Here is a 9708-nt window from a genome sequence, read left to right as displayed (position 1 = left end):
ATAACGTATCCGTTCTGCGTATGCTAGGTTTCTTATCCGGAGATTGACGGAAAGGGCCGAAAAGTTTCGCTTGTCAGTATATGCGACTTTTCTTTTAGTTATCGCTATAGTATGAGCGTTCGCACAACCATTAATATAAATTATCCATCCATCATGATAATCTGTCGAAATTGTTTTTAATGCCTGATTTGTTGATATCTTATCAAAGACAGTTGAACAAGTTAAAAAGCATAAAATAAATAAAACATGAAGAAAGAAAGAAGGAAGGAGGAAAGCAGAAGAAAAAAACAAACCAAAAACGATCAAAATTGAATTTCCTTGACGTAAAAACCTTTATGGAGAATCCGGGCATCGATCCCGGTACCTCTCACATGCTAAGCGAGCGCTCTACCACTTGAGCTAATTCCCCGTTATTATTTTAAGCATTTAAACATATTTATTGAAGACACAATGTTTGAATAAATGCTGCCAACTTTAAAAGAAATCATAAATATTATAAATATTTCATCAAAGTGTTGAATTTAGCTTGTCAGAATGCTAATATTTCCCGTGTCGATATTGAGTCATGATATAAGAGGAAAATGTCTGTTTCTTATTTAAATGTGTATTCTCTCATTAATTAACAATTTTTAAGCAGGTATACGGTTGGGGTTGAACCTACGACCGACTCACTTACTGATTAGATTATTGTAGGTTAATTCTTCAGTGCCGCTATTGTCAACGGGCATAAAAATTAAATAGTATTATGTCAGCGACAAAAAAAGTATGATGTTGTGGTTATATAGAAAGTATAATGTCAAATTCGAAGTAGATTTTACAAAACCCACATTTTATGGTAAGTTAAACAAATCTGTCATGACAGTCATAACTTTAGAAGATTTGTTGTAATTTACACTTTAATAACATTACCTTGTTTTTTTTGATGTCCACGTGTTTTTGTATTGATAGAATAGGGTAATTTTAAGATTACCTTTTGTGAAAATAATCCAAAAAATAGATAAATTAAAAACGTCAATCAGTATATCTAAATAATGTGTAAAGAATTGATAAAGAAAAAGGACAACATTTTAAAAAAAACACACACACAAAAAACTTTGGCCAGTGTGGGGGTCGAACCCACGACATTCGCGTTATTAGCACGACGCTCTAACCGACTGAGTTAACCGGCCATGTGTATACAGCGATCAAAAATTTAAGTACACACTATCTTGCTTTACATCGCAACTTTTCGGGCATTTCCGTCAATCTTTGTACAGTCCTAACGAACCCTAAAATATTAAACAAATATATCCTAGGATTTGTTGTATTAGTTTATTTAATTTTATTTTGTTAAAAGTTTATATAAGTTTGATAAAATAAATTCTATATTTTTCCTAATTTAAATTTTATATGATATTATACAAATATGCACTTTTTCCCTGGTGAATAGGATCTGTGTCCTGAAAAAATATTTACCGAGGCGATAGCAATTATCTTCATTTATTTAACCGTCCTTCAAATCGTCACCGACGGACACATCATGATCACAACCCTTATATTATTATTATAATGATAATAATAATAATAATAATATCTTTATTTATAGAAGGTAATATACAAAGTTAACAGTAAGAAGTATACTTATTTTCAGTATGGCCTTCATGACACTCATATTAATTATAGCAATTAAAGATAAACTCGTAATGATTAAAAAAAAAACAGAAAAAAACAGAAAAAAACTGATGATTCAACATTTACAACAATAAAAATATAAAGTGATCAATTTTCATCATGTAAACTGTAAACTTCGAAAATAAATTTTACAGTTGTTTTTGAAAGATTGTAAAGTCGAACATTGTTTGATAGTAATAAGTAATTTATTTCAAACGTCAATACTGAAATAAGAATAAGAATCCTTTAAATAATTGTTATGGGGTATACTTTTCAGAACAAGATCTTTATGAGCGATTGAGCGTAAATTATGTAATTCATTGTGAGAGAAACTAAAAAAAAATTCACTCATATATAATGGTGCCAGATTGCTTAAAGTTTTATACACCATAATTGCTGTGTGGTATTTCACTCTGAAATTAATTTTCAGCCATTTAAGTTTATTAAAAAGATCTAATGTTTGTGAACGTACCGGTCTATTAGTATACTTTTTGCTGCTCTTTTTTGAATTGAGTTTACTTTATTGATGTATGAGTATGTGTCCTTTCCCCATACCGTACAACAATAATCAAACACAGGAAGGATGTACGCGTTGTAATATTTTTTTTTACTTCGTCAGTAAGGTAAAAATGATATGTTTGAAGAGGGAAATTTTTGTATTTAGTTTTGTTTTTGCAAACAGAGTCTATTTGATAATGTCAGTTTAATGCATTATCTACATAAATGCCCAATAACTTTTGAACTGTAACATTTTCAAGACTTGTATCATGTACTCACCTTTTTCGAAGAACCAATTATCATGCATTTTGTTTTTATTGGGTACAAAGACATATTATTATATATAATCATTTATATAATTTTTGTAAATTATCTTATATTTCCAGTAAACAGTCACCGGATTGGTAAAGTGTAGAGTCATCCGCATACAAGTCTATATTATTATTAACCTTTTACCCCATGAGCATATTGCGAAAAATGGCCGTTTTCATCAAAAACCCTCCTGTAACAAGTTCAAACTGCTATGAAACTATGAAAAATGCTTCAATACTGATGAAAATTGGCACAAATGTTGACTAGACCATAGCCTCTGTAACAACATGCTCAATCGTAAATTTCCTGTTACCATGACAACGGGGGGACGTCTCAAAATTGCAAAAAAATCACTGTTTTGCATTGTTTTATTTCATCAAAACTGATTTCAAAGTGCTGCAACTTCTCAATGAATAAAGATGAGTAAAAGGCTTTTCAGCGCCGGTTACTAGTTACCCTAAGATCAACCTGAGGCCATTGGACTACCGCCCCCCCTTCAAACCCCCCAAACAGAAGGGGGCACATCCCCCCCCCCCATCTGGCACCCACCCCCTGATGTAACATTTAAAAGTGGTCACTTTTTTAACAACATTTCTCAAACGAAAAACAGTGAATTTTTCACAGTTTGAGGCCTCAAAAAGGGGGGGGGGGAGGTTAAGATCATTACGGAGTTATTTATTTATATAAATCAAAAATAGTAAGGGCCCAAGAATGGATACTTAGGGAACTCCTGATTTTACCATTAAAATGTCAGATTTTAAATTACCTACCTGAACTGTCTGTTTTCTGTTTGATAAATAGGAACGAAAAAAAGTTACAGCTTTTTCAGAAAAATGATATTATTTCAAATTTGTGTATCAAAATTTCATTACCATTATCAATATCTTTGATCCAGGCATCAATTAATCTAAGTAATGCTGTATTACAAGAATGTTTTTTTCCGAAACCCTGATTGTCTGTCATGTATAATTTTTGTATGTTGAAAAAATGTCTGGAGATGTGACGCAAAATGTCGTTTAAGTATTTTTGTGATGGTGGGTAAGATAATTTTCAGAAAAGTCTCTACTTCCTGATTTAACGAGCTTCCTTAAGGTTATCAGGAAAAATACCCTAATGAATGCTATTATCTATAATAGATGTTATGCAATGAATAATAGTATCCCCAGAACTTTTTAGAAGTACGTGGCCAATACCATCAAGGCATGTAGATTTATTTGTGTTCAATTTTGAAATAATTTGCTTTACTTACATGGTCGTTATATAAATACGCGAGATCCTAACAATGTATCTATTTTTTCTTTTAAAGTGAAAAAATTGTTTAACAAACATCTAACAATCTCTTAAACTATTATTTAAACGTTTAATTCATAATAGCCATTTAAAAAAAAGTAACAATTTATTCATTTTTGAGGCATCATATGCCTTATATTCTTAATTTTATTTAGTTTCTTCGTTATTCAAAATGTTCGACTACTATTGCCCATTCAAGGAAGGGGAATCAATCACTGAAGGAGGACAGTAATATGAGATGATCGTAATATCACTCCTTTTTCTTGTCACTTCTTACAACACATCAAATAGTGTTAATTAACAGGCACGGCAATCCATCACATTTTTACAAATCATTAACACTTCTGAAGGTCTTGGCTTGGCTTTTGATTGGAGTTAAATTTTTTTTTTCAAAATAGTCCCATCCTCTTAAATTACCTGAAAGAGGTAACCAACCTTTTAAATACTTAAGTGACATTATGTCCATCCCCGTGTAAATGATGGGTGTACAGTCAAATAACGTAAGATTTTGCCATGTTCGTATATATGTGTATATCCCATGCGACTCACAGTTAATTCTAAAAATATTCCTCGGAACGTATTAATTAAGTTTATGGACATTTTCATACAACATTTTAGGCAGTTGTCGCAATTGATCTTAAATATTTCTATTATCAATTTTTGGTCAACGGCCATTCTAATAGTCAATCTTTTTAAATATATGGCTAATTCAACTAAACTTGACATCGAAATGCATAATGTCAACTACTTTAATGTTTATTGTTATTATTATAATTTCATTCATAATTTTGACACCGTATCACCGGTGGAAAACTTTCCCTTCGACCGAGCTAGTTTGGGACCCTGAAACATTTTTCAAGAAAAGATATGCTAAGATATACTATGACATTTGATACCCTAAGTGGTTAGTGTATATGTGCATTACATGCATAAATTTTAAACCTGAGATATTAAAGTAAAGAAAGGAAGAAAGAATCAAAACAAAGACGATAAAAAATGATTGGAGAATCCGGGTATCCTTCCCGGTACCTCTCACATGCACAGCGAGCGCTCTACCACTTGAGCTAATCCCCCGTTAGATATCGAGGATAAATTGAATTTTTAAGTTTCATACTCATAAACTAACATTTTCTTTCTATTTTTATACTGTACAGCAGTATTGTTTTATTTTTATTATTATTTTCAAAATAAGGCAATAATGAGTTTCATAGTATGTAAATGATGGTTTCAGAGCATATAAGGTGATTATCACCCGAAGAAAGTCAAACTGATAGTATTATTATTTGTTATGAAAGTAGCAAAATGTAAACAAACTAGTAATTTGACTATAATAACCATTATACATGTACCTCTGTTAATACCAAATGATAATTCTAGTATATGGCCAATGAGCAACTTTTTCGCTATCATAACAGTACTTCAAAAATATAAAAGATTTTGAGAAATAAATATAATAGCATTTCTGAGGCATTATGGGCCTATAATCATTTATCAAATGGGTGTCATTGTCTAAATCAAAGAAAACGAGATAGGAAAATAAAATAAAATCGGAATGTCCCCTTTGTGCTTCCTTAAAGGCCCATCATTATTGAAAATTGTGCAAACGAATTCAGTTTATTCATTATTTATTCCTTTAATATGAATTTATAGAAAACAATCAATGGAGAATCTGGGTATCGACCCCGTTACCTCTCACATGCAAAGCGAGCGCTCTAGATACCACTTGAGCTAATTCCCCCGATACATACATGTATCATATTAAGAGAAATTTCTTCAAAACGAACTTGTTTCCTAGTTTCTAAAAGTCAACAGATGGATAGAATGAAACTTTAAGATGCTTTATGACAGTGTAATGAAACAACTCATACACCCAAATGCAAATCAGTTCCCCTTTAGTTGGAGAAAACTTGTTTACGCATGATTTAATTTGAGCCTGGTTCAAAGATATTAAATCTCGCTAAACTACAGATAGTTTCAGAGCCCATTCTTTGTATACGGATATAAGAAAACATTGCCTCTCCATTTGAAGAAAATGTAAATAAAAATGTATCGCAACAAAGCCAGAAATTTAAAATTGGTATGTGAATGTTTTTATTTACTCGTGTTTTTATTGACGGCTCGCAAAAGAAATAAGTCGTAGTGTCATTCCACAGTTTATCATGCGTCTTATTCAAAAATCATATGATTACTCGGATGATCTGCAGCCGAATAAACTGGAACGCAGTTAAAGTTTAATTTTTTTCTTGTAACGTTTATTATATAATGCATAAGTACATGTATTATCAAAGAAAATATTAATTAATCAGCTTTCACTTAAAATTATTACGAAATCACATTTTCTTAAATGCTTATATGTACTTTGTAAAAGTTATTTTGGAGAACCGGGTATCGATCCCGGTACCTCTCACATGCAAAGCGAGCGCTCTACCACTTGAGCTAATCCCCCGTTAGGCCCAGTTACAGAGACGGTCGGTCCCCAATCGGTCATTTAATTTTAAATTTACTCGCTGTTATGATCGGTTGTCATGCGTGATTTTATTTCTGGTTTTCTGTGTAAACGGCCATCGGTGACAGACAGCAAACTCAAACGGGAATGGGTCGATGATTAAATAAATTAATGCTGAAATACTTTTGGTTTTTATCGTTTGTAAATCGGAGCTAAATCGGGCGTAATGCTGATTAATCGGTGTTTAATAGCTAGTCATCAGTGGTTAAACATTTTCCGTCAGGTATGGCCGGTGATTCATATTTGGTTATCTTTGTCCGATCGGCGATATCGGTGATTAAGAGCTTGCATATCTCGTGATATAGGTTGCCGTCGGTTATTTTTAAAATAGTTTCACCGATCGAGAATTTTAAACGTGTTTAAAAATCCCAATCGGTAATTTTTTACCGATGAAACTTATCTTTCCCCAATAGCAGTTGATAGGTGGAAAACAAGTAACCAATAGGTGATATCGGTGTTAAATACGTTGTCATCGGTTCACTTCATAATTTGGCTAAAAAAACTACCGATCAATCACCAATGGCTCTGTGTAACTGGTACTTCAGCCTTAAGTAATTTACCAACGATAAACTTTGCCTTGTCTTTGATTTAAATGTTATTATTTAAGGTGTAATCTATCTGTTTAATATTAAGAAGTTAATGTTTTCCAAATGTTAAATAATTCGAAAATGAAAAAAAGGAATATTAATTTCAATATAATTTAATTTATTTGGAATTAGGAATGCCGATGCGCATGCTGATCTGGATCCATGCTGGTCGCAAACCCATTATGTTGGTTTTGTCGTGACGCGGCTCAAATATTTTTCATTTTCAATTATTTGCCAATGAACATTATAATAGTCAATCTGTTTTAAATATTTTGCTAATTCAATTAAACTTGACATCGAAATGCATAATGTCAATTTCGTTAAATAAAGTGTTAATTGTTATTATTATTATTTCATTTACAGTTTTGACACCGTATCACCGGTTGAAAACTTTCTCTTCGACCGAGCTAGTTTTGGCGCCTAAAACATTTTACAAGAATAGACATAATAAAATATACTACATGTATGACATTTCACACCCTAAGTGGTTAATGTATATGTGTATTACCTGCATATATTTCAAACCTGAGATATTTAAATAAAGAAAGGAAGAAATAAACAAATAAACAAAGAAGATTAAAAATTATTGGAGAATCCGGGTATCGATCCCGGTACCTCTCACATGCAAAGCGAGCGCTCTACCACTTGAGCTAATCCCCCGTTATATATACAGCAATATTGTTTTATTTTCATTTTTATTTTCAAATAAGGCAATAATGAGTTTCATAGTGTGAAAATAATGATTTCAGAGCATATTTAAGATGATTATCACCTGAAGAAAAGTCGAACTGATAATGATATTATTTGTTAAGAAAGTAGCAAAAAACAAACTAGTAATCTGACTATAATAACCATTATACATGTGCCTCTGTTTATACCAAAGATAAGGCCAATGAGTAACACACATAACAGTACTTCAAAAATATAAAAGATTTTGATAAATAAAAATAATAGCATTTCTGAGGCATTATGGGCCTTTAATCATTTTTCAAATTGGTGTCAGTTTCTAAATCAAAGAAAACGAGTTAGGAAAATAAAGTGAAATCGGAATGTCCCCTCTGTGCTTCCGTAAACGCCCGTCATTATTGAAAATTGTGCAAACGAATTCAGTTTTTTTATTCCTTTAATATGAATTTAGAGAAAACAATCAATGGAGAATCTGGGTATCGATCCATGCATGCAAAGCGAGCGCTTTACCACTTGAGCTAATTCCCCCAATAGATACATGTATTATATTTAAAGATATTTTTTTCAAAATGAACTTGTTTCCTAGTTTCTAAAAATCAACAGATGGATAGAATGATAAATTCAGACGTTTTATGACAGTGTAATGAAACAACTCATACACCCACATGCAAAACAGTTCCCCTTTAGTTAGAGAAAACTTGTTAAAACATGGTTTATTTTAGCCTGGTTCAAAGATATTAAATCTCGCTAAACTACAGATAGTTTCAGAGCCCATTCTTTGTATACGGATATAAGAAAACATTGCCTTTCCATTTGAAGAATATATGACTAAAAAAGTATCACAACAAAGCCATAAATTTGGAATTGGTATGTGAATGTTTTTATGTACTTGTGTTTTGATTGACGACTAGCAAAAGAAATAAGTCGTAGTGTTGTAGCGCCGATATATGTCCAAACGTCGAAAAATGTCCAAACGACGATAAATGTCCAAAAATTGACGATAAATGTCTCAATCGCCGATAAATGTCCAAAAACTCCTTTAACGATAAATGTCCAAAAATTAACGAAAAATGTCGCAACAAATTAGGTGCTCATAAATGTCCAAATCGGTCAACGATAAATGTCTCAACTTTTCATATGTTAATTGCACTTATTTCTATGATCAACAGTAATGCATCAGCCAGTTATAAAGGTTTCCATAGGGATTAAAAGTACCGATTTAAGTAGCGTTCTCACCAGCATCCCGGCAAAGCCCGGGACCACCCCAGACGAACCGGGATGAAAATATTGTTGCAGTCTCAATAACCACGGTAGCACTACGGCGATACCCAATTTCCATACTTATAACAACCAGGATGAACTCCGGGCCATCCATGCAGAGTCCAGTTGAAACTACGGATAATGCAGATAGTAAGTGGACGACGGATGACCTAACACGATATTCAAACGCTGTTAAGTCTTCGACCAAAGAGATCATAAAAGCTGAGATCCATGCTAGCACAGCCCCGGATGATGTCGGCAGAGTCCCGGATGATCCCGGCAGAGGCCCAGTACGGTCAGATAGAGTGCCGACAATCACCGGTAGAGCCCCGGCAGAGCCCTTGATCATCCCGGACGTTGCCGACAGAGTTACGGACGTACCCCGGTCGTTCCTGGATCACCCGACCGACCACCGGGACTCTAGCGGGATGCTTGTGAGATTGTTAAAAAAGTTTAAAAAATGTATTTGAAAATAGTTTGATTGTTGGATACAGTCTATCTCCCTTACTATTAAAAGGGGGGGGGGGGGGAATAAGTTAAACCGAGGTGCATTGTACTGGTGCTTTACACCGGGCACTTAAAAGAACCAGGGTCGCCTCTGGAACGGGGCGTCTTCTGTATCATGCACTATCCCCCCGAAAAATAATATACTAACAATCTTCAGGGGACGTTGGTCATATGGGCAACCGGTACCAACGATAAAAAGTCAAATAAAATAAGTTATTATGCCCCCTTCGAAGAAGTGGGGGTATATTGCTTTGCCCATGTCGGTCGGTCGGTCGGTCCGTCGGTCCGTAGACCATGCCATTTTCGCTCAATAACTAGACAATGCTTTGGCTGATGGTCCTCATACTTTGTGTGGAGGTTGGTCATGACTAGTAGATGACCCCTATTGATTTTGAGGTCAGTAGGTCAAAG

The 9708-nt window shown here is 33.6% G+C and overlaps 3 non-coding genes across 3 annotated transcripts; all 3 read right to left on the bottom strand.

Moving 5' to 3' along the window:
• Positions 1-336: 336 nt before the first annotated feature.
• Trnaa-agc (transfer RNA alanine (anticodon AGC)) lies at positions 337-409 on the bottom strand. The gene has a single exon. It is a non-coding gene; the product is annotated as a tRNA-Ala (tRNA).
• Positions 410-1095: 686 nt separating this feature from the next.
• Trnai-aau (transfer RNA isoleucine (anticodon AAU)) lies at positions 1096-1169 on the bottom strand. The gene has a single exon. It is a non-coding gene; the product is annotated as a tRNA-Ile (tRNA).
• Positions 1170-7430: 6261 nt separating this feature from the next.
• On the bottom strand, positions 7431-7503 carry Trnaa-ugc (transfer RNA alanine (anticodon UGC)). The gene has a single exon. It is a non-coding gene; the product is annotated as a tRNA-Ala (tRNA).
• Positions 7504-9708: the final 2205 nt, after the last annotated feature.

This window comes from Ruditapes philippinarum, unplaced genomic scaffold (genome assembly GCF_026571515.1).
Source record: "Ruditapes philippinarum isolate M1 unplaced genomic scaffold, ASM2657151v2 ctg10544_1_1_1_1, whole genome shotgun sequence".
Classification (NCBI taxonomy): domain Eukaryota; kingdom Metazoa; phylum Mollusca; class Bivalvia; order Venerida; family Veneridae; genus Ruditapes; species Ruditapes philippinarum.
The sequence above is the reverse complement of the archived record's forward strand: the minus strand, read 5'-3'. Positions and strand labels throughout refer to the sequence as shown.